We start from the raw sequence: 26,574 nt of genomic DNA, 5'->3' as shown, positions 1-26,574 counted from the left end.
AGCGCAGCCGCAGCGGGACTGTCCCGCAGCCCCGGCAGCCCGGCAGAGCCAGCACAGCTCCCGGGCCCTGCGGCACAGCTGCCTTGCCCAAGGACAGCCCCTGTGCCAGCCGGGGCAGCTGCGCTGAGCAGCCCCAGCACGGGCAGGGCCCGCTCCTGCCCCGCCGGGCAGTGCCCACGGCCACAGCCCACGGCAGCCTCAGCCCCACCTGCCTCCCCGGGCCTGTGGCCTCAGCCGGGCTCTCTCCAGGCTGGCAGCAGCAGGGCCCCGTTCACTTCTCTCGCTGCTGGCCTTCAGCTCCTCCCTGCTGGCTCCTGTCAGTCTCCGGCTGTCCTCAAGGTCTTCGTGGCAGCTGTGGCAAAAGTGGAGGCTCTGGAATTGCTTCCAAGGCCTGGCAGAGCTGCAGTCCTGGAGCCCTCTGTGCTCCCTGCTGGCCCCCTCCATCCCCTCAGCCCTGCCATGCTCTCAGTGAAGCCCCAGCCCCCTTCAGTTTCTTCAGCCCCTCACAGTCCTCTCGCCCACCTCAGTCCCTTCTGAGCCATCCCGTCCCCTGAGACCTGCCACCCTGCCAGCCTGTGCCACTTCCCTGTCACCTCAGTGCCACCAAGGCCCTCGGCTGTCCCACAGCCCTCAGCCCCAGCAGCAGCTCAGGGTCACCGTCCCTTCAGCGCCACGGCCCCCTCAGCCCCCTCAGTCTCACCGTCCTTCAGCAGCTCCTCAGGGACAGTGCCTGGGGCCAGCGGCAGCTCCCACCACTCCAGGGACAGCCGGGGCTGGAAGTGCTGCTCCGCCCGGCCCGGCCGCCAGCTCGGACCCAGCACAGGGACAGGGGACACAGGGGGCACCGGGGGAAAAACAAGAGGTGAAAAAGGCAGCTGAGGTGGGAAAGAGGTACAAATGCAGCCTAGGCCTACACAAACAGCAATCCTTCCATCAGTCTCCAACTAAACAGTCCTATTCCTCTTAGTATATAACTATACACACTTATAAATCCAACTTCATACGTATATATATTTTTTACTCTACACATATAAAAATCTAACTCTGAAAATCTATAAATGTAAATATATAACAAAATATAAGCATATCCCATCTATAACTATATACACATCAATATATGCCCATATAAATAGAACACTGTCATCTATAAATACTAATAAATAGAACCACAGAAATTTATAAACATATCTACAAACAGAGGAGCTCTACCTGCCTGATGGTCACAGGCTCTCCCCTGTCTCTTCCAGCCCTCCTGGAGATGTTGGTCAGATGGCATCTGGGAAGCAAAGGGAACGCTCAGTCAATATTGGCCCTTCTGCACCTTTCCCTTGGGCAGCAATTGTCCTTCTACCAGGGGCTCTCAAAGATGGCCTGAGAGGCAGACTCTCACTTGGCAATTTGGAGCAATGTGCCCTTAAAAGAACAGGGACCATTCCAAGGGTTCAAAAGTGTGCTTCAAAGCATTGAATTATCTCGATAAAGTCCCAGCCCCCGCAGTGCAAAGGGCACCCAGGAGAGCTTGAAACACAGACAGTCCCAGCTGCCACAAGGAAGCCCAGCCTTGTTCTTTCTCTGAGCTGACAGAGACACCTCAGTCCTCACTGAAATGGCTGAAGCTGAAGGTGCTGGGAGCTGAGTCATGAACCAGCTCCATTACCTGCCATCTACAAACTGCCCTCTGCAGGGAGCAGCAGCTGCTCCAACTTGATCATCAGCTCTGGCAGCAAGGACTGGGAGGGACAGAGCTCCCTACGAGGCCTGCAGGCTGCACCAGCTTGGCTAAGGAATGGATCCACAGTGCTCCTTCTCACCTCTTAGGCCTCCCTAATCAGGAGTCATTCAAGCTTTTCCTTCTGATACTGGAGTTACCGTGATTTTTCAATTGGTTGGCCTCTGATGTTGTGCTCCTTGTTTTTCTTGTGGGTCAGGACCAATACCAGCAGACTGGTACTACATTTAGTCAGTGATTTGGACTTCTACCCTGAATTTTTGCTCTTTTTTTTCCCCTGCTCCTTCAAGTGTCGCTCAGCCTAGCCTCCCCTGGCACCTTCCAGTAAATTTATCCACCAACTTCAGCACAAAACTGGGACACCCAGCTTGGTGACACAACTCCCACAAGGTCAGGTTTATTCCCTGCTCTCTGCCCCAGCAGAGGACTTAGGGTCAGAGCCTCTAGAGAAGTGTGGAGGGCAGGGTTCAGAGAGGTTGTGCCAGTGCAGGATTTGAACTAAAGGCACCAGGAAGCACCAACCCTGCTCAGAGCAGCCATCTCACAGCTCTCTAAACCAGAGGGGGCTCTGTCCTTACCAGGCTCCTCGGGCTCCTGGGAACTGTTCCTGCAGCTCTCGGTGCCAGATGAAGCTTCCTCTGCTGCAGCTCTGTTCACAGGCTCCCCTCCTGAAGAATCAGGGGCAACACCAACATTGCCCTGAACAGAAAAACAGAAAGAAAGGAACCCAAAGGTCACTCACTATTTTGCTGGAATCACATCAGGGATACAATAACTGTCCTTCTCCACTCCCAAAGGACATGGATCACAGAGGAGGGAACACTGCCCACACGGTTCACATGACAAGCCTTTTAAACTCAGGATTCAGGGGGCCAAGGTGATGCCTGGAGGACACACATGGGGCAGTATTAGAAGGCTCCAGGAAGCAGCAGCTGCAGCCCAGCCCTTGCTTTGCCTTGGCCTTCCCACCCAAAAGAGGCACAGCCCACATCTGCTGCAGCTGCAACAGAGGCACCTCTGGCATGCCCCTCCCTGCACAGGACACTTGGCCTTCAGTGCCACTTCTCCAAACACTCTTCTCCTCTTTCCCAGCAAGTAAAACCTCTTCTTCATTTCTTTTTCATCCCCTCTTTTAGAAATCCAAGAAGAATTCAATACCAAGAATAATTCAATAACTAAATAATAATGAAGTAAGCTCAATTAAAGAAGCCTTTGATTCTCAACTGTGTAACAACATTCAAAAGCTCTCAGTCCAGCCCTTTTATCCCCATCCAATGGAATTACCTGCGCAGAGGGAGATCTTTCAGACAGGGACCTCCTGATCTCCCGAATCATTTTCTCTACGGCAAGGCCCAGATCTGCTGGTGGCCATTCCTCCTCCCCAGGTGCGTTCTGTGCTGAGCTGGAGGCTGTCCATGCTGCACAGGCTGCACTGCCAGGTGGAGCGCTGGGCCCTGAAGTGCCCGGGGTGGCTGCAAGAATCCAAACACATTGGTCAGGCTCCACAACATGGCTGTGGGACACAGAGCTCTAGTGCTGCTGTGGATCAAACATCACGGGAAGCACACAGCAAAACCAGGCAGAGAATCTTTTGGCCCCCTAGGTGCCCCTTCCTAGTAGGCTTGACAACTTCTGGCCGAGAATGGCAGAGCCTTGCGGCAAAATACTTCAAACGGTCACTTTTCACGACCTTTTGGAAAAACAAGGCTACAACTCTTTTCCTACCTCGTGCGTCGTCAGCTGGGGGCTGCTGCTCCCTGTGGAGCTGCTGGAAGCTGCAGGGCTGGATGGCGAGCACCTCCCGCTCGGCCGGAGGCAGCTGCTCCCCGCAGAGCTCCTGGAAGCGGCTCGGCCCCTCCCGCCCGAGCGGCTGCGCCTCCCCGTGGAGCCCGAGCAAGTGGCAGGGCGGGATGCCGAGCACCTCCCGCTCGGCGGGCGGCGGCCGCTCCCCGTAGAGCTCCTGGAAGCGGCTCGGCCCCTCCCGCCGGGCCGGCAGCGGCCGCTCCCTGTGCAGCAGGTGGAAGCCGCAGGGCGGGCGCCGGGCGAGCAGCAGCCGCTCCCCGGGCAGCGGCGTGAAGCTACCGCGCCCGTGCCGCCCGTCCGGCAGCGGCCGCGCCCGGGGCGCTGCTGGGAGCAGCGGGGCGGGCGCCTGCGGCCATCCCGGCCCGCCGCCGGCCGCTGCCTGTTGGCCGCGCTCCGGCGCTTGATGCGGAGCAGGAGGTCGGGGCGGTCGCGGCGAAAGCAGGGGTTGCTGTAGTGGAGCCAGGCCCCGGCATCGCCTGGCGCGGCCGAGCCAGCCCGGCACCTTGCGGAAGCCATAGCGGTAGAGCTGCCGCACGAAGCTGCGGAACTGCGTGGCCCTGAAGGTGAGCGGCACCGGGGCCGGCCCATGGCCACGGCCCCTGTGGGCGCGGCCCGAGCTGAGCAGCTCCCGCTCCAAGAGGGAGCGGTCGATGAGCAGCCCCTGGGCGCGGCTGTCCCAGCGCACGGAGCGGACGCGGGGGCTGTTCACCAGGCGCCAGAGCTTGGCGGGGAAGGTGCGGGCGCTGAGCCCGGCGGGCAGCGGCAGCTCCGCCATGGCGTCCATCGCCGACTGTGGCCACAACGCCCGCAGCGCAACGGCCGCGGCTGCGCCGGCGGCGCGCGGCCTGAGGGGGGCGCTGCGCTCGGGCCCGCGGGGACGCGCGCGGCAGAGCCGGGGCTGCGGGCACAGCGCGGGCGGGGCGGCTCCGGGGCTGGCTCGGCTCTGCTCAGCTCGGCTGGGCTCGGCTGGGCTCGGCTCGGCACAGCAGGTTATCCCTACGCTGCATGCCGTGTCTGGGTCACCATCGGTGACAGAGAGGAAGGACATTGCTCTGTTTTGGCTGGGGAAAGGATGAAAAGGCATGATTAGAAAACATTCATTTGGTCTCCTTTTCAGCAGACTAGCTGGTTTTATCTCACCGTGTCTGCCTGTCTTTGACAGATTTGGCACATTTCTCCTGAATTGGAGTCAGCTAAAGCAGCAGTAATGGGCAGCAATTTTGTCAGCATTGATATTAAAGCTAAAATGCTGCCCCATGGATGGATGTTCCTTTCTTCAAGGGATTTTTGGCCTGGTCTTGTAGCAAAGTCACACTGGTGTCTTCCCAAGCAGCGTTGCCTTTTTATTTCCACAGAAATCACCTCTTCTTTTTCTTCCCCCGATCTGAGGAGAGTTCCCATGCAAATGCCTCCTGCAGCCAGCTCTTGTCACTTTAGACTGACAAAGGAGATCTTGCAGAGGAGAGAGACTCCCTCGAGCTGCTGTGGAGAGCTGAAGGGGGAAGCACAAGTGGTGTTTATCCAAGGCTTGCAGATTCATTCCTGTAAAGAAAGAAAGTATATAGGTGCCATATAGAGAAACAAGGTATACGGGAGAGAGGGGGGGGGAAAGGAGAGGGGTAATAGAGAAAGGAGCCCTCCGCAGGCAGAGATCAATCTTCATGGAGGTAATGATCGATGCTCAGTTTATTGCAAATCTCAGAGTACATTTATATGGTAATACAGCGTTCAGCACCGGGAGAATACATATAAGTGGTTACAAAGTGTTATGTATAGGACAAAGAGCTAACATATGTTTGGTCACGTACATAGATTGGCAAAAGTGTCAGCAGAACATTCTGCCCCATATCTTCTCTTCACATCCTTGGAACATCTTGTTTCACATCTCTTTTCCTGGGGTACGTCTTGGCAAACTTCTTTATTTTGTTTCCCCAAGGGCAGCATGTTTCTGCTCTAAGGCACTTACGCAGGGTTGTGCAACTTGCTTCTCTCCAGTGTTGTCTGGTCAAAATGCTCTCTACATTCCTGAGCTTCCTGACAAACCACAGAGACTTTGGGATTGTCGTATTGGACAACACATTTGAGTCTGGGAACTTTTTGAATTACTTCAATTACTCTTTTTTTTTTTTTTTTTCCTCCAGAAATAATGTCCTATCTAATGCTTCCAGAGAATCTTTTCCTACTTTTTGGAGAATTCCTTTTGCTCCCCTCCCAGATCAGGCCAATTCCCAGGGCTCCTTCCCAAAGTGAGGTGCAGCCCATGGCCTCCACTCTCCAGCTGGAACAGAAGGAAGCACAGAGTTTGCTGTTGTGGGAGAGTGGGAGAGGAGCTTCTCTTTCCTGCCTGCTTTCCCTTTGTGACAGGTTGCTGTGTGCTCATTTCGTAAAGGCAGGTTTAAACTCTGAAGCAGTTGTATTTCAAACTGCTCCCTTCTCCAGCTCTTCTGTGGGTATCCTTGGACAAAAGGCCTCTTGGTGGGAGCTCTCTGTGGCAGGTTAGGGAAGGAGGTTGATATTTCAGGCTTGTGACTGCTGAAAGCAGCTGGTTTATGGAGGTGTCCAGAGATGGGAGTGGCTCCTTTTCTCACCTGCCTGCAGAAAAGGAAATTGCAAAGTGGGAATTTCATTTGTGGAGATGGCCACCAGGGGTATTTGCCAAGAGATGGGCTGGCAGAGAAGGCAGGTCTCATGCTAAACTGGCTGTGTGTTTGTTTTGATGGTGGAGAGGGTCAGAGATGCAGACACAGACACCAGCTGAAGGAACAGTGTGATTTACTGTAATGCAAAAGTGCAAAAAGAGTCAGGAAAGGATAAGCTAAGCAATGCACCTCAGCATTATTACAAAAGGGTGCCTCTGGTGATTAAGGAAGATCCATCACCAGGTACCCCAATGGTTTCCCCTTCATGCAGAGCTGCACATCAGCTGGGGGAAGCTGTCCCATCCCAGCCCTGTAGAGCCACGGCCGGGAACCGGGAAATCCTGCGATGCCTCCACCTTTGGCGGCCACGAGGCTCCCGAGTGCGCTGTGAGAGTAGCCCGGCTCCGACAGTGCTGGACGAGCAATGTGCCAGAGCTTCTGCTGGGGGCACAGCTGGTGTCATTCTCCTCTTGGTTTTCTCCCCGAGCCTGGCCAGGGCTCAAGGAGGAACCAAGGCCAGGTGTGGCCCTGTCCATTTTCCTCATGCAGAAAGGTGAAGACGTGTTTCACCAGGGAATGGATGCAACATTCCTTTTGATAATAACACTTGGTTAAGGAGCAGGTACATAGAACATTGGGTTGGGAAGGTGATCTAGAGGGCAGCTTTGGTTCAGGTCCTGTTGTTGAGGCTTCAGTCAGGGTCTGTGGTTCAGGCCTTAGTCCTTCAGTATTTTGTGGTGCAAATCACACCTGTGCAGAGCTGGAAACAAACAAGTCTGTCCTTAGCACATTTGAGACAGGAACAGCATTAGCCCTGCAAGGCCAGGCTGGGGCCAAGAGCAGAAGGCCAGCACCCTGCTTTGCCCACAGGCAGCCCTGCCGAGCAAGCAGCCCCTCCTGCCCAGGGGCTGAGGTGCCCGAAGCTGCCTCCCCGCTGTGCAGCTCTGCAGAGCCCGCGGGGCGGAGGGTCCTGGGCAGCCAGGGCAGCCCGGCCGCCTTGGAGCACAAGGAGTGGCCCGGAGAGAAGCTGCTGCCCTTGGCTTTGGAACTGTTCCTCAGAGTCTTGTCATTAATCCACAGTGTCTGATGTGTTTTCCTTTCCTCTCCCAAATTTAACACAGCTTTTTGAGAAAATTGACTGATGTAGCTGGTGCTGGTGGTGGTGGTGCTTTTGTCTGCAGGTGAGGGCAGGTGATTTGGACCAAGGACAGAGTCCATTGTTAACACCACAGCTTTGCCAAGTCAAGAAAACCATTCACAATTGGGCTACCACTGCTGAGCTGTTGTCCTAGGCTTTGGAAAGCTACCACCTTAAGAAACCCAACAGATTTTCCTCCAGGAGGACACCAGCAGTAGCATGATGCCAATGTTTTCCACCCCTTTTCTGTGTCTTTTAAGAGTTCCGCAGTGCCCAGCAGGAATGAAATGACCTGTGATAATGGGATTTGAGAGCTCTCTGTTGTTCGTTGCCACGAGTGTTCATGACAAGCTGGTCACCCCACTTGTGGCTCTGTCGAGTTAAATTCATCCCAATTGTGTGCAAACAGCAGCCTCGAGATGCTGAGAAGAGCAGGCACAGTGGGTGGGTGTGCATGCACGCACCCGGGGGCTGACTGCTGTGTGGGCAGATGGTTTTGCACTGTTGTAAATCTTCACTCTCGGAAGCTGAAAGACTATTTCAAATATATATCTTAAATGAAAATTTATATAAAAAAATGAAATTGTCAAAAAATATATGTGCATTAAATTTCATGCATATTATATATTATATATTTTGATTAATATAATAATAACATAACATAATATAATGTAATATAATATAATAAAATATATACATGAGATTATTTTTGAAGCCATTGCTTGTGGGGAATATTAGATGATCTCTTAGTGTTTGTACATTTTAGTTTCTGCTACTGCTGATCCTAGCAGCAACTCCCTGTCAGTTCTTCCAGGTCACTTCACACAAAGGGATTCCATCATTTCAGGGCCTGTGAGAGCTTGGCACTGAAATGCCAAGTTGATTCCCAGCTCTCCAGCCTCCCTCTGGATTTTGGGGCAGCTCAGCACTTGTGTCCATGGCCCTTCCTTCATCCCCAGCCTGCAGCAGTCACAGTCGCTGCTGCCTCCCCCTTGCTGCAGCTCATTTGCCGAATCTGGCTCAGGATCCCTGCTGGCTTCTGCTCTCTGGGATGAGCTTCAGGGGGACACTTGGAGCCCTTTCCTAAAGAGCTGCCCGTGGGATGAGGGATTTGTCCTCCCCGGGTGGCTCCTGCTTGGATTCTGTGCTCATGGAGCCCTGGAGTTTTCTCAGCAGCCTCTGCAGCGAGTTCTGAGCCAACGTGGGGCTCTGCTGCCAGCCCAAATCTGCGCTTCCCCTGCCCAGCCTGAGTGCAGGTGGGGCATGTGCTGGGCATGGCCAAAATCCTCCAGCATTTACACCTGCTCATGGCTTTGGGTAGCACAAATCTACACTTACTTCAGTTGAAACATTGCATTTATTGCAGATTGTTACACCCGCACTACTAATGTACAAATACACAAACATTAACTTATGTTTAAAAATGAAATTTATTTTAAATTACAACACCTGTGCTACCAATATAGAAACACAGAAATATCAATTTATGATTAAAATCTAATTTATTCTGAGAATTGTGCTATGTAAATATATACAAATATCAACTTTAGTGAAAAAAAATTACTTTATTGCAACCCTTTGCAACAACGCACTGTACACAAATATTGAAGTTACTGAATTGAAGTTTAACAATTAAATTTAATACATATTACTACAACCATACAGCCCATATACAAATACAGAAACATCAATATCCCTCTCGAAAGAATCTCAGATCCAGAACTAAATAAATAGAATTTTAGAACTATACAACTCCATACATAATAAATAGAAGTAAATACATATATAGACATAACAATATAGAGATGTAAACATGCATTACATATTTCATGACATATATATGACAATATAATACAAACATAACAAACCTGTCTATAAATACACAAATATCAATGGACCAATAAAAAAATCCATACAACCCCAGCAATAGAAATGCACAGCTACAGAGCTGTACAAGTGTGTAAGCAGATGAATATACACGCATCAATATAACAATATACCTACATAATATCCCTATACAAATATCAGTCAGTGTATGTAAATATCCCTATACTTGTAACTATCCAAATCTAGCTACACATCCATAAACAGCGCTAGATCAGGAGGGATTGCAGCCGCCGATGTTCCCAGGCTCTCGCTCGGTCTCCTCCTCCTGAGCAGAGCAGCTCTCCTGGACAGGGACAGCAGATGGGACATCTGGCAAGCAAAGCGAACACTAAATGAGTGTGGGGACGTTTCCCTTAGCAGCAGCTGCGCTTCCATCAGGGAAGAGGAAATGTCAGAGCCTCCCCAGGAGGGTCAGAAGGAAAAGCAGCCGAGTGGGCCAGGCTGTGGTGAGCTGTTCACTTCTTTCTGGCATCCCAGTTGCTCTGAGGGAACTCCCTCATGTCAGGTTATTGAACCACCTCTGCACTTATCAAGACTGTGGCCCCCAAATCAATCAGCATTTATGTCTCCAGCCACTTGCACCAATGACAGGGAATGTCCTCTAACAGTGCTGGGGCACAAAGTTACCTTGCACAGGTCATCTGACAGGGCCTTGTTCTTTCTGTGCTTCCTGTATTTCTCCTCACCTTCCACTTGGAATTGTTACAGCATTTCTTTTCCTTTCCCCTTGATCCCTGCTGAAATGCGTGTTTCTCTTCCAAGTTTCAGTTTGTTCAGTGATCATGTCAAGCCTTTTCTCAGAAGCTTTTATCATGGAATTGAGAGTTAATTTCAGCAATTTTGGTGATTTTCTGTGAGATTTATGCGAGTGTCCTGTTCATTGGGCGCCATTTAGGAAGGTACAAAAGAGAAAAAGGATGCTCTGTAGGTCAGTTCACTAGTGGAATATTCAGGGATAGAGAGAGTGATTAGCTGAATTTTACATCTACTCCTAACCTGAAAGTGCAACAGGTAATTTGGGGAGAAATTTAAGCCCGATTTCTGCTTCTACCAGCCTGTATTCAAATGTAAAGTAAATAGAGCAGGGTGAGAATGTCAGTGTTCAGTTCCTGAAGTGCCTTATTAAGGTGTTCTTAAAGTAAGGGAGATAAAATCTGGGTGGGCATTCCTAATTTCCAGCCACTCATTGTCAATTTCACTGACTCTGAAAACAGCAGAGATGTGCATATCATACCTGATCAATCAATTTGGGGATGGTTTAGGTTCAGATTCTCTGAGGCTTTAGATTTTTAGATCTCTAGACAATGCTTCCAGCAATCTAAACAGCTTTCAGAAATTAACCTTTTCTCCTTTTTTCCTCAGTCTTTGCACTCATGTCCACCAGAGACCTTCAGTGAATGGATTCCACTCTAATCCATCTCCAAGCTGAATCTCCCAGCTGTGTTCACACTGGTGGTTTGTGTGTCTCTTCTGCACAGTGCAATTTAAAAATCTTCGTTCCTTATTATCTCTGCGCTTCCTTTTCTGTTTTAGCTTGCAAATGCATGCAGATGTATCAGAAATGATACACCTAATTTCTGACGCATCAGTTCCTGTCTAGCAATTTCATTTTATCCTGTTCTGATGTTCTGCTAGCCTTCTATGTTTCATTCTAAGTGGACTCCTGTTTTCTTGCATGTGGAAGTTTTACAATGCAATGCTCTCATTCACCTGCTTTCATGAAACCCTTCATTAACATTAGCACAAGTAACTGTGTGATTCCCTTCTGCTTTGTAGAAGATTTGGGAAACTCAAGTCCTGCTCAGCTACAGAAAAACATACATGGTGCTTGGTAATTCCTTTAAGAGCTTAAGCTAATGGTAAACAACTGCAGCTTATTCATTTCACAGAAATTGGGAGAAAAGACATTGCAAATATTGAGGTATGTATGCAATATTGATGGGCATCCCTCAGTTATCCAGACAGACTGATGTCACTGGCAAAATTCCCTCTTTTCCAAAGGTTTTCATTTGCTTTGGCTGTGCTTCGTATGACTGCAGGTCACATTTCCCTTGGTTTAAGAAAGTATCTTGGCAGTTACTCTAGGTGATATATCTTGCTAATTCTACACTTGGAAGAATTACTCAGTTCTGCAGTCCTTTTTACATGCTCTGTTCTAAAAGACTTTTATACTGTTTTCCCTCTCTCTGTGTTTTCACACTTGTTCAACAAGGTTTTCTTTCTAAGAATATTAATCACACTATCCCAAAGGATTAAAAAATGCTTAGGTATTTTTCCCTAAGTATTTACTAAAGAAAAGTAATAGTTATAAAAAACCTGTATGCATGCTGGATGTAAAATCCAAACAGAAATAAACTTGAGAGTTCTCCCAAAAACCTTAAGAAAAAACCCCATGTATTCTGTAAAACCCAGAGTATTCATTTACAGCATACAAAAATGGGCATGTTCTAGAAGAGAAAATTTGTGCAACGGTTCTTCACAGAATTCTATGCTTTCAAGCTTTTTTCCCTTCAAGGGCAGTGCCATTCTCTGAACTGCAATGCTCTGAGCATGTTCTGCTCACCATGGCAGCTTTCTGCTCTGCCCTGGTACAGATCATCCTCCCAGCACAGGGGCAGTGCAGCCACCACAACTCGCAGCACCTTCCCACACAGCAAGAACCTGAAGGACAGAGATGGCTTTCACCAGCTGCTGCGGGTTCTAATAGTGCCACCTCTCAGCTGCCGAAAGCCTGAATTTCTGTGTTGCAGTGAGTTAGTTCATTGAGCCAAATGTTCTGGTATGTAGTGGTATGTTCAAGTGTTCCCCAAGTTATTACAGTTAGCTTCTCCCCTATGTTGTGCCCTCCTACCCAAGTGTCCCTCAAGGAATCCCCTCCCTCCTCACCAGATTTTTCCCTGTCTATCAAGACAAAACAGCCCCTTTGCCCCATCCATCAGCCCAAACCCTACCCTTTGTTCCAGAAAGTTCCCTGTCCCTCACCCCAAGATCCAATCCCTATCCCAACGCTCTCTCTTCCCCTTGTTCTGATTTGTTGTAGCCCTCAAAACCACACCCCAAGAGTCGCTTATTGGTTACAATATGGTGTCCACCCCCTGTTTTGAAAGATTTTAAAAACCCATGCACAGGGGTGATGGGGCTTCTTTGAACATCTGTTCCCATTGGGCATTCTGTCCTGTGAACCTTCCCGCCGCCTCTCCTGATGAATTTGCTGCCCTTTACACCGCGGAAGAGCCTCCTCTGCTTCCTTCACTCGGCCCTCCAGAGGTCTTTGCTGCTGGGCATTTGGCCTAGAGGTTCTGGCTCAGGCAAAACCCTAACCTAGCCACTTCCCCACTCTTGCCATTGTCCCTGGAGCATCACAGAGCTAGCCAGGGCTGCGGAGGGCAGTGACAGTGACCCATGCTCTGGCATGTCACAGCCCCCAGAGCCACACCTGCCAGGCCACAAGCCCCAGCCCTGGTCCCCACTGCAGCCTCAGGGGCTCCTGGGCATCCTCACCCTGAGTGCAAAGGCAGCCTCAGGAGCCCCCCAGGGCGCTCTGGATCCAGGCTGCAGACACACTAAAGCCAGCACTGAAAGGGACATGGATGGGGACTGCAGCTGGATCTTCCAGTGCTCACCACTCCTGACTACTCTGTAACTGAACCAAAACTTCATTTGCAGCAGTGTGAACACATTGATCCTGCTCGCCCCTCCTGGAACGTGGTGTTCCCACATCCTACACCAGCCCTTTGCAGGGAGTAACCAGCTCCCACTGCTCTGCTACCCTGGCCTTACTTTCTCTTTGTCAGCAATGAACTTAACGGAAACACTCCTGAGAAACCTCGCACAACATTTGCTTCTCAGGAGCTCTTTCACAAAAAACTCCACTAATCCCTAGTTTTTGCTCAGAGAAGGAGGTCCTGACAAAGCCTAAGGCACAGACAGGGCTCTGGCATACGAATTCCTGAGCCGCAGGATTCCACCCTTGTTGTTCCTAGCTGTTTTGCTGATAATTTAGAGCCAGTTCTGGACAGGGGCTGCTGCTGACAGGGTAGGAAAATTTGGAGAAGAAAAGGTGCAGGAGACAACCAAAAACAAACAAGGGGGAAAACCCTTAGAAATACAGAGCACAAGAGAAGTCCTTGGAGATGATTCAATAGGAAATGCCACCAGCAGTGAGCAGAACCTGAGGTTGCTCACTGCCACCCCAGGGGCTCCTCAGTCCCCTGCTGGTTTGTGTCTGATGCAGCCCTGCCTGGAAAGGGCTCCAGGCTCTGGTGTTCCCAGCTTGCTCCAGGCTACATTCTTAGCAGCACTGAAAGAAGAGGTGAAACAAAGAGCCATTTTCTGTCCTGCCTGCAAACTCTTCTCCTTCTGTGCCGTGACCAGAAATCATCCCTCTGTCAGCTTGGCACTGTGCCTGCTGCATCCTCGTCCCTGTCCCTTGCATCAGCTCCTGCACATCATCAGCACTCACTTCCCCACATCATGAACAGAGAGAGCTGTGTCAGAAGAGCAAGGAGTGCATTTTCTTGTTTGTGAGATACAAAGCTGTGTTTCATGTCAGGTACAAACAGGTGACATGTGTATTTGTGAATGCAAAACGTGTGGACCCCGACAATGGGAGAGCTGTGAATTCTAATAATAACTGAGGAGAATAAAGCATGGAAAAAGGCCTTTGAACCTATCTTTTGTTTGCAATTAACCCTAGTTGATTTAGGAGTATTGGAAATAAGGTGTTAAAGATGTTGCATTTTGCTTGCATTTAATCCATAAGGAGCTCTGCAATAATAACCTTTTGAAGTATAATTTTAGAATATTACTTGTATCCTTGAAACTGTAGCTTTGGAATATATATAAAGGAAATATTCTTATCTCAGACCTTATTGAAGCAGAGAAAAACAGCTTGAGAAAGGAAGACGAACATCACCTCAAGGGTTTATGGTTTTGACCAAAGGGAAGCTGGATATCACTGTTATGAGATTTAGAGTCTCTGCAATTAAAAGGTGGACCCACATCTGGAGAGCTGGACCCCACCAGATGGGAGTCGTCTTTCTTCTTTTGGAAACTGGACTGTCATCATCTGGGGATACTCCTTTGACATACATCCTGAGAAATTAAAATCACAATAGTGTATAGAATTGTGATGTAATAATTTCGAATAAGAATTGCTGATGAGTAAAAGATTGGAAATAGAAACTGCTGAAAAAAACTGATGGGTACTCCTATAAATACCTGTAACCCTCAATTATCAGTGTGCAGTTGGAGGGAAAACTTTCCCCACTGTACCCAGCGCTGTATTGCTCATATTTACCATATTAAATAATGAATTGATTGCTGCTTGAATATTGACCTAGTCAAGCTTCTTATTCATAACACTGTTAGCTGTGCTCTTCTATGGGCTGGCCATGGCACTTGATAATTAATATGCTGTCATGCTGTGAACTGAATTCACACCTTACAGGGTTGTGTTTACCGGGCCTGCTAGATCAGTGCCCACTTCCTTCCTCTGCTCCTCCTCACTCCAGGACTGTGAGAGACCAGCATGGGGTCAAAGACCCTGCAGTATCATTACCCTCTGGTAATGCTCAGAGGTCCTCTAAGGGCTATGTAATGCACAGCATCTGGGTGTGGGGCCTGTGCTAAGGAGAAAGAAAGAGTCTGTGAGAAAGCTGATCTGCTCTTACATGGGACGGAAAAAATGACAGGAACTTTTTGGCATATAAAGCTTTCCTTCCAGGTCAGGGACCAGGCAAGGCCTAATCAGCTGTGGCCCTACAGGGCAAGTCTGTGCTAACTCCCAGCACCAAGTGCAGGGCTGTGGGGCAGGGCTCCTACAACAACAGCACAGCTCTGTGGAAGAGCCCAACCTTGCATCTGGGTTCCTGCCTGCTTCCCCTTTGGAGACAGCTGTGGCCCTAGGATTTGTGTCTGAGGGAGAGCTCCATCCTTGGACCTCCTGATTTTTCCCAAGTGGTCAAATGGGGATGCACCAGCAGCACTGCTGGGAAGGTGCTGGCTCAGTGGCTGTTTTTTGAGACTGTGCCCCCCATATCAGCTTTATGTGTGTGTGTGTGTGGGTGCTCTGGTGGGTGTGGTTACACACTCGCTGGCCTTGGCAGAGCACAAGTCGGAACCTTTGAAGGTTCCAGCTGCTGTAAGGCTCAGGAGGCAGAGCTGGTGCTAGGCACAGTGTGGTACTGTGCTGAGGGAAAGGTGAAAATAGTTAATAATCCACCCTCAGCAAATCACTGAGGACCGATGGGAGGCACAGGCTTGGTGGAGCTGCTTTGTACAGGCCAAGGTGCTTATCAGCTGTGCAGTGTCCCCAGCAGCCCCTGGCAATGCTGGTGCAGCTGCAGGACAGGCTTGATGGGTCTGGTGCAGCCCCACAGCCTCAGACACTGCAGCTCCACCGTGCAAAGCATCATGGCTGAGCTGGTTGTTGGTCAGGTGAGGGCTCAAATATATTTCCTGCAACTTGCTCCAGCACAGTTCAGCCTGGAAAAAAGGCATTTTTCCAAGTGCAGGGGAGTCAAGCTCCAATAAATGTCAGCTGAGCCCTGGTGCTTGCTCCCCTGCATGAAGCCTCAGTGAGGCACCAGGGCCTCCTGTCAGCAGGAGGGGAAGGGAGATCAGAGTTGTTGGAAGAATACGTGACTGACGGCTGAGCACAGGGTTGGTGGTGCTTTGCGTGGCTCTTGCATGACACCCAGGCTGGCTGTGGCTGTGTAAGCCAACCTTTTGTTTTGCATCAGGCTTTATGCCAGAGCCAGCCCCTTTCCAGCCTTTGGGGTGATTACAGCTGTTGCTCTATATTTCCCTCCCTCCTTTTTTTTCCCAACAGCTATTCTACTCCAGCACCATAGGCAGGCAGTGATGGCTGCCTGTAGCTAACAAGACAAACTGAGATCTGCCTGCAGAGCCATAGGAAGGTGTCCCTGGGCTTGTGAGACTGGCCAGGACAACACAAACTGAGGCCACAGCCATGCTGTGCTTTCAGTTGAGCCTGTGGTGGAGCTGCTGTGCTTGTAGTCAGCATCTAGATGGGGCAGGTGACATATCTCTCTTAGCTGGGACAGAAACAGAAGTACAGCCCTTCTACAGCATCCTTCTGCTAGGCTGTGCTAAGCTCAGGGGCCTGTAAACTGGCCCTTAAGACCTAGGTCTCCACTCCTTGCCCAGATCCCCAGCCTCAGGGAGAAAGACTTGGGTTTAGGAGCCATGGCTTTTTCTTCCATCAGACTCCATTAAGAAAAAGTCAAGTTAAGCAGTTCATTAACATTTAAAATACTGCACAGTGTGTAAACCAAATATCCCCCTCCCCACAACAATCCCGTGCTCTCAGCGGATGCTCTGGTGAAGAATACCGCTTTTGGCACTGTTTGCCTTCTCCTTCTTCTTCTTCTTTATGGGATCCATCTCACAACAGCGGCAGATCTGCAGTGTTTCATCAGCAGCTGCTGAGGCCACTGCTGTACCATTAGGGCTCATGGTCAGGTTCAAGATTCTATCAGTATCACCTGAGGAGGAGAAGGAATGTGCAGTCAGGGCTGAGCTGATCAGCACATGCACATTTACTCCTGTATGTTCCCATGAGCCCTGCCAGCTTGCATAGCTGTCTCTCCAGTGGCTGTGGCAGCATGATTTCAGACCCCAAGCATACACTTGGATCAATGCTATCTCTTCCACAGCCCCGTGGGCATGCTTTACTCCTAGCAGCATGGCCCCGGATACTGTCCTGTATCAGTGATGCTGCAGGCTCCAACCAAGGAGTGCAGCTGTCTTCAACCTCTAACAGCCCCCCCACCCAGGCCCTGTCCACCTACCTTGCAGCTCTGCAACCTTGGTCATTGTTGGATACTTCCATATGACCAGCTGATTCTGTGCAAAGCCATGGCCTGAAATGAGCTCCTTGTAGTTTGTTGACCATAGGATAGAAGTCACCTGCAAAGAGGCAGTAACACAGGTGAGACAAGGTGCTTGTGCTGATGCTCACCACTCGGAGGCAAGCATTGTCCCCCTCCTTCCCTGTGCCTCTGGGCCTGAGGAGCCAGCAGCTCTGTGTAGGTGTGCTGCCAGAAGGTGTTTGTCTCCAAGACGATGTTCATCTCTCACCTGGGAAAGGGTATCAACAGCACTGAGGCAGGCGCCAGAACACACGTTCCAGATGCGGATATGTCTGTCACTAGCGCCACCTCCAGTGGCTGGAACATTCATCTGCCATGGGCACCATGCCACAGCCTGAGAGAGGAGAGCTCATTTTAAAACATACAAGAGACAACCTGCACCCAGCCAGTGCTGCATACCTGCTTTGCACACACATATCCACCCGTGGCAGCTCTGTGCTCACCTTGACAGCACCCTGGTGCTGAGTGAAGGTCTGTACAGGAGCAAAGTCGCCACCCCCACCTTGGGTGCATGGCCAGACGTTCGCCAGATTGTCATTGCCACCACTGGCCAGGTAGCGGCCATCCAGAGACCATCTGAGTCCGCACACCTCGTGTGTGTGGCCAGCAAGGGCGGCCACGTGATGCTCAGCCACTCGGACATCGTGGTGATGGATGTGCCCAGTCCGTGCACCACTGCAGAGAGAAGAGAAGGCTTGCAGGGTCAGGCTGCACATTTTCACCCAAATCCATTTTTGTTGTTGCAAGACTGCTATACCTGCCACTGGGTTTCAACCAGTGTTACCAGCAACACAGGTCTGTTGGTGTGAGTGAAACACCCACACAAGCTCTTTACAACTTCAGCACAAATTGCAATACAGGAAAGAGGCCTTCTCCTCACAGCCCCAACAGATAAGGCTGAGTAAGAATCCCAAGCCAGGACAAACTTCTGTCTGCCATCCGTAACCCATGCCAAACATAGATTGATGGATAGGAGTTTGCAACAGCTGGTAACTGCCCTTGACCCACTGCTTTACCTGGAGAGGATGCAGCTGTTCCAGCTGAGGGTTCCCACACAGGCACAATGGCTGGTCATGGTTCGGAGATGTTTCTGCTGCTCAACGTCCCATAGCTGGAGAGGCAAAGCAAAAATTTCTTCAGAAGAAACCCAATCCTGTTTCTATGCCCTAGGAACCTCACTGCACAGGCTCTGGCATTCAGCTTTCTCAGTAAGGGAACAGCGAAAGTGTGTATCTCATGACTATAGCACAGAAGGTAATGCTACTTATCAGAAAACCCCCAAACCAAACCCTGCCTTGCACACTGGGCAGTTCCACCCCACACCAGGGAAGACAAGTCAGGTGCATGGCATCCTTCCTCTGCCAGCCAAGGTTTTGTCCCCAGTTCTGTCAATCCCTAGAAAACACCTCTAGTTTTACTCTTGCATTCACCTGAACCTCACCTGTGCCAACAACAAGGTAGTCTCCATCTTTAATCCATGACACAGAGGAAATGTAAACATCTGGATGCTCCATCTGCAGCAGGGGGATAATCTCCCTACTAGTGTGATTCCACAGATAAACAGTGTCATCCAGAGCCACTGCCAGGAAGTTCTGGGAGCTCCAGTCTATGAGATTCAGATCTACACTTTGAAAGAGAAATGCAGGTCACACCATGCTTGGCTAGAGAGCCCTGCCCTTCACCTGTGCTGCTGCAGCAGGTGTGGGTGCACATGTGCACACACACACGTACAAGTGAGGGGCAGCCTTCTGAGTGTCACTATGCCCAGCTGCTGGGGCCAGGTACCCTGCTCCAAGGCACCTACACAGTGCCCTAGACCACTGTCCCTGTAAGGCCACACAGGGACACTCCAGAAGTGGTCTGTGCTAGCCTGGGTACACAAAATAATACAGACAGCCCAGTTACACTGTCCTAGGAACAGCAATCCAGTGCAAAATGTTCTGGATGCCCAGCACTCGACCCTGTAGCCTACTTACAGTAGTCGTTGAACATCTCTGGTGCATCCAAGACCCGTTCTGGCTTTGAGGGAATATATCTGCTATTCTTCCTGCTGAATCCAGGTGCCATTTTCTGACTGTAGAGCACTTTCAGGTTATTCTGATAGTCTGTGTGCAGGACAAAAAGGTTTGTTAACCTGAGTTAGTTTCCTCCCAGGTGAGTGCTGCTCACCCACCTAGGAATCCCTTGGAGTGAAAATGAAGTTGTAAGAGAAACACTCACAAGCCTGCAGTGCACTAAAATCACTGGCAGTATGAACTGCTGAACAGGGGCAAGCTACAATTTCGTCATTCATGGAAACAAATTTAACAAACACTTGGGTTTTTGAATCCTATTATATTTAGTTGCAGTTTAAGCTAGAAAGTGCAGAGAGTTTGGTGCTCTTACAGACTTCATGAAGGTTTGGAACCTGCAGTACAGGTGACTGTCACTGACGTCTTTTCATAAAAATCCTTTCTTTAGGATTTTTCTCCGTTCTGAGAAGCTGTGGCCTCAGCAACAAAATGTAAACAATGGTTATCTGCTGCTGTGGAATGCAACAGGTGGATGCGTGATTGGTCTCGGGTGAATGTTTGGATTTACTGACCACTCACAGCAGAGCTGGGTCTCACCCTCTGCTGAGACACAGCCCTTTGTTTATTCATTCTTTTTCTATTCTTAGCTTAGCTAGCTTCTGAGAACTTTCCTTCTATTTCTTTTAGTATAGTAACAATGTAATATATATCATAAAATAATAAATCAAGCCTTCTGAACATGAGGTCAAGATTCTCGTCTCTCTCTCCACCCTGAAGACCCTTGCAAGCCCTGTAACAGGTGACCAACTGGCACCTCTCCTAAATAAATTCACTATAACTGTTACGCCCACCCTCGACCTCAGGAACCTTAAGAAAGGAGACTCTAGCCTGTACAGCTCTCAGAAACCAGTTGATTTCTCCTGTGACCACACACAGAGCCTCTGTGTTGCTGTTCCCCTGACCTGATCTCTGCTGCTGATTCAGCTCACACAGACTCTGTATCATACCTTCTGGAGCATTCTCTAATTTTCCACTGAGGTGAAGGATCTTTGCCTCTTCTACATCAAAACCATTCAGATGCACTGCCCAGGCTTTCTGTTGCTCCTACAGAGACAAATCACCCTCAGTGCAATGCATTTAAAACAATTCCCACAGTGCAATTTAAACAGACACCTAAGTCCCTTTCTCTTAGAATCTGAAGATGTTTGACTGTGCTGCAAGGGTCAGTCACACAGAGGCAGGTCAAAGCAATTTTTCCTCAGACTTTCATATATTGTCCTGCTCACATTTTCACACAATGGCAAATTCAGTGTTATTGCCAGTGGGAAAAGCCACAGCCACAAAGTGACCAAATGCTTCATAAACAGATTTCAGAACATAGTGTAAAACATTCCAGAAGTGTTCCCGGTGGAGACATTGTCCTAGAATAGCTACCACCAGTAGTTTCACTTTGCATAGGCTTCCAGCTTTGTGTTTTTGTTGCCTGCTACATTTTAACACCTCATTAGTCAAAAGCTAAATTTTGCTTCCAGAAGCAGCATAGGCTTAGAGTGCATGGCAGTCTCTACAGCTTCAATCGCATCCTAGGCTCCTGAATCCCAGAGCTGCAAGTAGTAATGGCTGGGACTTGTCAGTCCCATGTGCCCACTTGATAGAACCTATTGTTCACTGCTCTGTAAAGGGGCAGGAAGGAGTAGCGGTTGTTTAAGTAATTGTAACCTAGCAACATGCTCACCTTCTTGGTAGGGGAATCCTCAGCAGGGTCATTCTTTTTGCTTAGGAGGAAATTTGCCATCTCCATCTGCATAGTGCTGCGGTTGGGAATGTAGCAATCCCCCCCAGCCTTTTTGGGGGTGCTTTGAATTTTGGATCAAGATTTATGTGCATTCACATATGAAAATATTGTCTTACAGCTATTTAACAGCCTGTATTAGAGCTTTCACGGGAGTAAACCCAAAACTCTTCCACATCACACCCACCAGACAAGTAGAACTCTGAGGTCTCATGCCACCCAGTCACAACTAACTTATATTTTCCTCCCTGCCACCAAGTTGGTTAGGGACTGTGTGCACTTGGGTCTAGTGCAACAATTCCAGAGTCCAGAGATAAGGGGAAGATACAGAAATGATCACAGGATGTAAAGCTGTCAGCTGACAGTCCCGCCCACACTCATCCTAGCATACAGCTGTGCCAGCAAGGCTCAGCTGGGTGAACAGCATCTCGCCAGCCCCAGTGCTCAGAGCTCTGCCCCTCATGCTGGCAAGGAGGTGGGTGGCTGTCAGGAGCACAGCCCACCTCCTCCTGCCTGAGCAGCAGCCAGTAGGACAGCGTGGCAGGGAGCCCAGAGCCCTGTGGCTACGGACAAGCAGCCTGGGCAAGGCTCCCGCACTCAACCTCTGCTGCTGGTGGCCGGCGCTCACCGGCTGTCGTGGACGGTGTCTTGCTGGAGCTGTGGGAGCGATTGGCCGGCTTCACGGGCGACACGCCGACGGGGCTGGGCCCGGGGCCGCTCTCCTTGGCCTTGCGCTGCCATCGCGCAGGCGGCGCGTTCGGGATCAGCGTGTCCAGCTTCAGCAGCCCGTGCAGGTCTGCCTCCAACAGGAACTGCGCCATGGTCCTGCAGGCAGGTGGGGTTAGCCGTGCCCACCGGCCGGGCTGAGCCTACTCCGACAGCCCCGCCGGCCTCCCCACCACCGGACCGTGCAAGCGCTTCGGCCGCTCCTCCCCGCCAATGCACACTCCCACTCTCCCCAGCCTCTCCTCGGGACACTCTGTCAGCCGATACGCCCTCCCTCCGCTCCTCGTGGGTCCTTGATCAGCCGGCACCTCTTCCAGCCGCTCTTTGGGGCTCTCTCGGATAAGCGACATTCTCCCTTCCCCTGCCTTTCAAGGGCAATCTCGTCCCTGCTCTTTCTCTTCCCCACTGTGCTTTGCCTCTGCCCTGTGCCCCAGGGGCTGCTCTTGTCCAGGCAGCCTCAGTAGGAGCCAGCACTGGCTGCAGCCCCAAGGGGCCCCCCAGGACAAGGCCCAGCAATTAGGAGGCCAGTGAAAGCTCTGGGCAGCAGCAGAACCCTCAGCAGAGTTCTTTGGACAATCATGGACTGGCCACACCTACACTGCAGCCTCACTGGCAATGTTTCCTATGTACAGTAGACTTTCAAAAGAAGCTGTTTGAGGGAAAGGTGAACTAAACACTCACTGTCTTCTCTTCAAGTAAGTCCAAATTCGGACAGAGCATAAGATGAAGATCAGCTCCAAAACAAGCAGGCCTGCTGGGAACCCCAGCCAGAAGCCTGTTCCCTGACAGAAACCCCTTCCAAGGCCCTTCTGGGCATCAGGAACATGTGCTGTGGTTCCAGCTGCACCTGTGGGAGCAATGGGGAGCGTCAGCCCGTGCTGTGCTGCACTGCTGAGCTGGCAGCATGGTGGATGTGGGCAGGACCTTCTCCATTTCCCCCAGAGCTGGGGCCTGCAGGCAACTTGCTGCCCCTTGGCACAGGCTGTGCCACCCAACAAAGCCCAGCAGGCCGGGAGGAGAGCCCGGGGCCAGCAGCAAGCTGAGAGAAGGCCCTGCTCTAGAACTGAGGGAGTTCCACCAGAAGCAAACAAAGATTGTAAGTTGAAGAGATGCCCACTTTGCTCAAAGTTAGTCTGAGAAAACTAAGACGTGACCTTGTCAAAAATCCCAGGAAATATCTGGGAAAAGGTTTTATGTATGTTGGTTGTGACTAGGTACAAAGCTCCTGCAGGAAAAGAGCCTCTGCAGCAGGCTGGCTGGCTGAAGGGGTCTTACTTCTTTCTAGAATAAAGATTACCACTCAAATGCAATTTTATTTTTTATTGTATAAGGGGAAAATATTTTCCAGAACTCTACAACCACTTTCAAAAATACAGATGTGTTGAGGAAAAAGGAATGAAACATATGGGAATTTCTCTCTACAAGAGATATTTCTAAATATTTCTAAAAATGAAAAGTGAAGACAAAATAAGGTCATTTTTTTGGATTCTAAAGCTACTTAGAAAAATCTTTAACTACTATAGGAATTGGGAAGAAATATTTGGAGGTGTCTCTCTACAGAAAACGATTTTGAAATATTTCTACAAATTTCTAGTATTTAAAAGTGAAAAATTAAGAAAATGGGGTTGCTTTTTCTCAGGAGCCCCATGCTGCTGCCTGACCCCTGGGCTCCCCCAGCCCTGGGGATCCCGCCACTGCTCACAGCAGCCCCTGCCTGGCTCCTGCCTGCCCACACCGTGGGCATCCACGGCTGCTCCTGGCCATGGAGCTCAGGCAGTGCTGCTGCCGGCCAGGCTTTGCTGCTGGTGCCACCCAAACACTGGGATGACGGCACATTCCCTTTAGTGCAACAAAAGAAAGGGCCATCACCTGGCCTGGCAGAGAGCAGGGTTAACTTCAGTGTTGTTTAGATGGCAAGGCCAGGGGGCTCAGGGGCAGAGGAAGGGACATGTTGGGCTCAGGAGAGGCTGGATGGTGCTGGGCTGCTCCTGGGGTCTATAGAACTAGTCGGGAAGGAACACAGGAGGATCAAAAAAGAAATGAAAGTAGCTTGGGGATATACATTGGAAGAGGAGTTGGCAGTGGGATCTCCAGGAGAATAGGAGATTTCCTTGTCGATGGCTGTTCTGGAGTCTTCTTCTCAGAACTCTTGACAGGCCTAGCCAGGCCCTTCTAACTGCTGGAGGAGCTGCTCCTTCTGTTTGGGTGTGAGGTGCAGCCACCATCTTACAACCCTTGTGCAGTGGTGGAACTGTGGAAAGAGGAGGTGGCTGAGGCCCCAACTGCTGGTGGCACACAGGGAACCTCCTGCACAGACAGGCCCAGAGCTGGCAAGGCTCCCCAGCATGCCTGGAGCTGCTGGCTCAGCTTGGCCCAGCTGCACAGCTGTCCCTCAAGGCCCCAGCGAGCAGGGCACGGCTCTGGGCAGGCTCCCTGGCCAGGAGCGGGCCCCAGAGTGCCTCTGCCTTTCAAGGGCAATCTCGTCCCTGCTCTTTCTCCTCCCCACCGTGCTTTGCCTCTGCCCTGTGCCCCTGGGGCTGCTCTTGGCCAGGAAGCCTCAGGGGGAGCCAGCACTGGCTGCAGCCCCAGCGGGCCCCCAGGACAAGGCCCAGCAATTAGGAGGCCAATGAAAGCTCTGGGCAGCAGCAGAACCCTCAGCAGAGTTCCTTGGACAATCATGGACTGCCACACCTACAGTGCAGCCTCACTGGCAATGTTTTCTGTCTGAAGTACAATTTCAAAAGAAGCTGTTTGAGGGAAAGGTGAACTAAACACTCACCCTTTTCTCTTCCAGCAAGTCCATATTTGGACACAGCATAAGATGAAGATCAGCTCCAAAACAAGCCGGCCTGCCAGTAACCCTAGCCAGAAGCCTGTTCCCTGACTGAAACCCCTTCCAAAGCCCTTCTGGGCATCAGGAACATGTGCTGTGGTTCCAGCTGCACCTGTGGGAGCAATGGGGAATGTCCGCCCATGCTGTGCTGCACTGCTGAGCTGGGAGCACGGTGGATTCGGGCAGGACATTCTCCGTTTCCCCCAGAGCTGGGGCCTGCAGGCACCTTGCTGCCCTTGGCTCAGGCTGTGCTACCCAACAAAGCCCAGCAGGCCGGGAGGAGAGCCTGGGGGCTGCACAGCTTTGTGGGCACAAGTCCCCTTTCCCCGGGGCTGTGAACAAGCTTCAAAGGCGCCTCCAGCTTTGGCTGCTGCTGGGCCATGCAAGGGCAGGCCCTAGCTGAAGAGCTGCAGCCACCCAGCCCTGCCAAGGGCTGAGCCCTGCTGAGCCTGGCACAGCAATTACCTTCTGAGCCTGTGCCCGTCCCTGTATTTGCCTTGGCCTTCCTTCCTGCAGCAGGGGCTGCCAATCGGCCTCTGCTTCTTTGGGGAAACACCTCCTTCTGTCCTGCCTTTTGGCCTATCACTTGAGAAACAAAAAGTACACCTTAAAAGACGGAATGTTCTCCATTGCTTCGATGGCATGTTCAGGACGTCATGCTTATGCACAATCTGGTAAAATCAACAAATCATCTAGGCTTTTTCCGCTGGGCCAGGGCCCAACCTCCTCCAAACAGCTGCCAGTGCTGAGCAGAAGTTGTGAGGTGATCTTGCAGGGCGAGGGCACACACGGCCATGGCTCTCTCCTGGCACCTGCAGCGATGCCCCCCTGGCTGAGCTCGGGGCTCTGAGCTGGCAGCTCTCTCAGGAGAAAAGGCCTTGACCTACCGTCACCATCTCCCAGAGGCTCAATCCTGAATGTGGGCTGGGAAGCCAGATCACCTTTAGCAACAGGCTCAGCTGCAAAGAAAGGCAGGACACAACAGCTCCAATGGCACTGCTGAAGATTCTCCATCAGGCCCAAGTGGCAGTGAGGGCACCTGGGTGATGGGTGCCCTCCAAGGCACTCCCTTGTCTCTGCCTTCCACTCAGGAGCAGGGCCAGCGGGACCTCGTGCCTGCAGTGGCCCCACACTGGGATGGAAGGAGCCCCTTGCGGGGCAGTCGGGGCAGAAAGGACTCCCTGGAGCTGCCAGCAGCTCCCAACCTGGCCCCAGGCAGGGCCAGGGCTTGGCAGTGGCTACAGAAGCAGCTCAGGATCCCTGGGGCCAGCAAAGGAGCTGAGAAAGGCTCAGCCCTGGGGCACAGCCCTGGGCCCAGCCCCTTCCCTCTCTGCTCTTCTCTGTGGCTGCACAGAGCACACAGAAGGACACAGTGGCATTGCACACAGGAGGAGGATGGACAGCCAAATGCCCCTTCCTCCCACTGACAGTGATCCTGTGGGATCACTCAGGGCTCCAGAAGGGAGCAAGGTAAGGTTTCCAGAACTGATCAACATTCAGAGGAACTTAAGGGAACTGGCTCATGAGTAAGCTCTTGCCACACTGACACGGATTATTCTGTCAGGAAAGGTACATTCAGAACATGCCTCCAACATCTGGCAAGGTCTTCAAAGTACCTTTCACCATCATTTCCAACTAATCAAAGTCATGATCCCAGTTGAGAAGGGAGCACAGATGTTACAGAACCATTTCCATGGTGTGCTGGGATCCCCTTCTCCCTTGGGGAATTGGGCACTGCAAAGGGGTGGGGTAAGGCCGTGGGAGCCTGTGCTGTGGCTCCTGATCATTCTCCACGCTCTTTGCAGGTCCTGTGCAACATGCCTGGAGGGGCAGCTGGAGCAGCCCAGGGCCCTGGGGCTCTCTCCCTCCCACACAGGAAACCCTCACTAAATGCTTGGGGATATCTGCAGTGCCACAGCTGTCGCTCCCAACCTCCGTCCCTCCCTCCTGCTTGCCCACCTGCCCATGGAACAGCTCCCACAGCCCACGGGCACATAGCCAGGCCCTCTCAGGACACACTGCAGCCTTGCTCTCCCCCTCTGCCCTTTCCCCACCATGGGCACCCCGTGCAACCGCTCCCAGGTTTTGGGACGTGTCTCCCACGGAGGGAGCCCAGCAGG

This window comes from Melospiza melodia, unplaced genomic scaffold (assembly GCF_035770615.1).
Source record: "Melospiza melodia melodia isolate bMelMel2 unplaced genomic scaffold, bMelMel2.pri scaffold_48, whole genome shotgun sequence".
NCBI lineage: Eukaryota > Metazoa > Chordata > Aves > Passeriformes > Passerellidae > Melospiza > Melospiza melodia.
Note: the sequence above shows the minus strand (reverse complement) of the source record.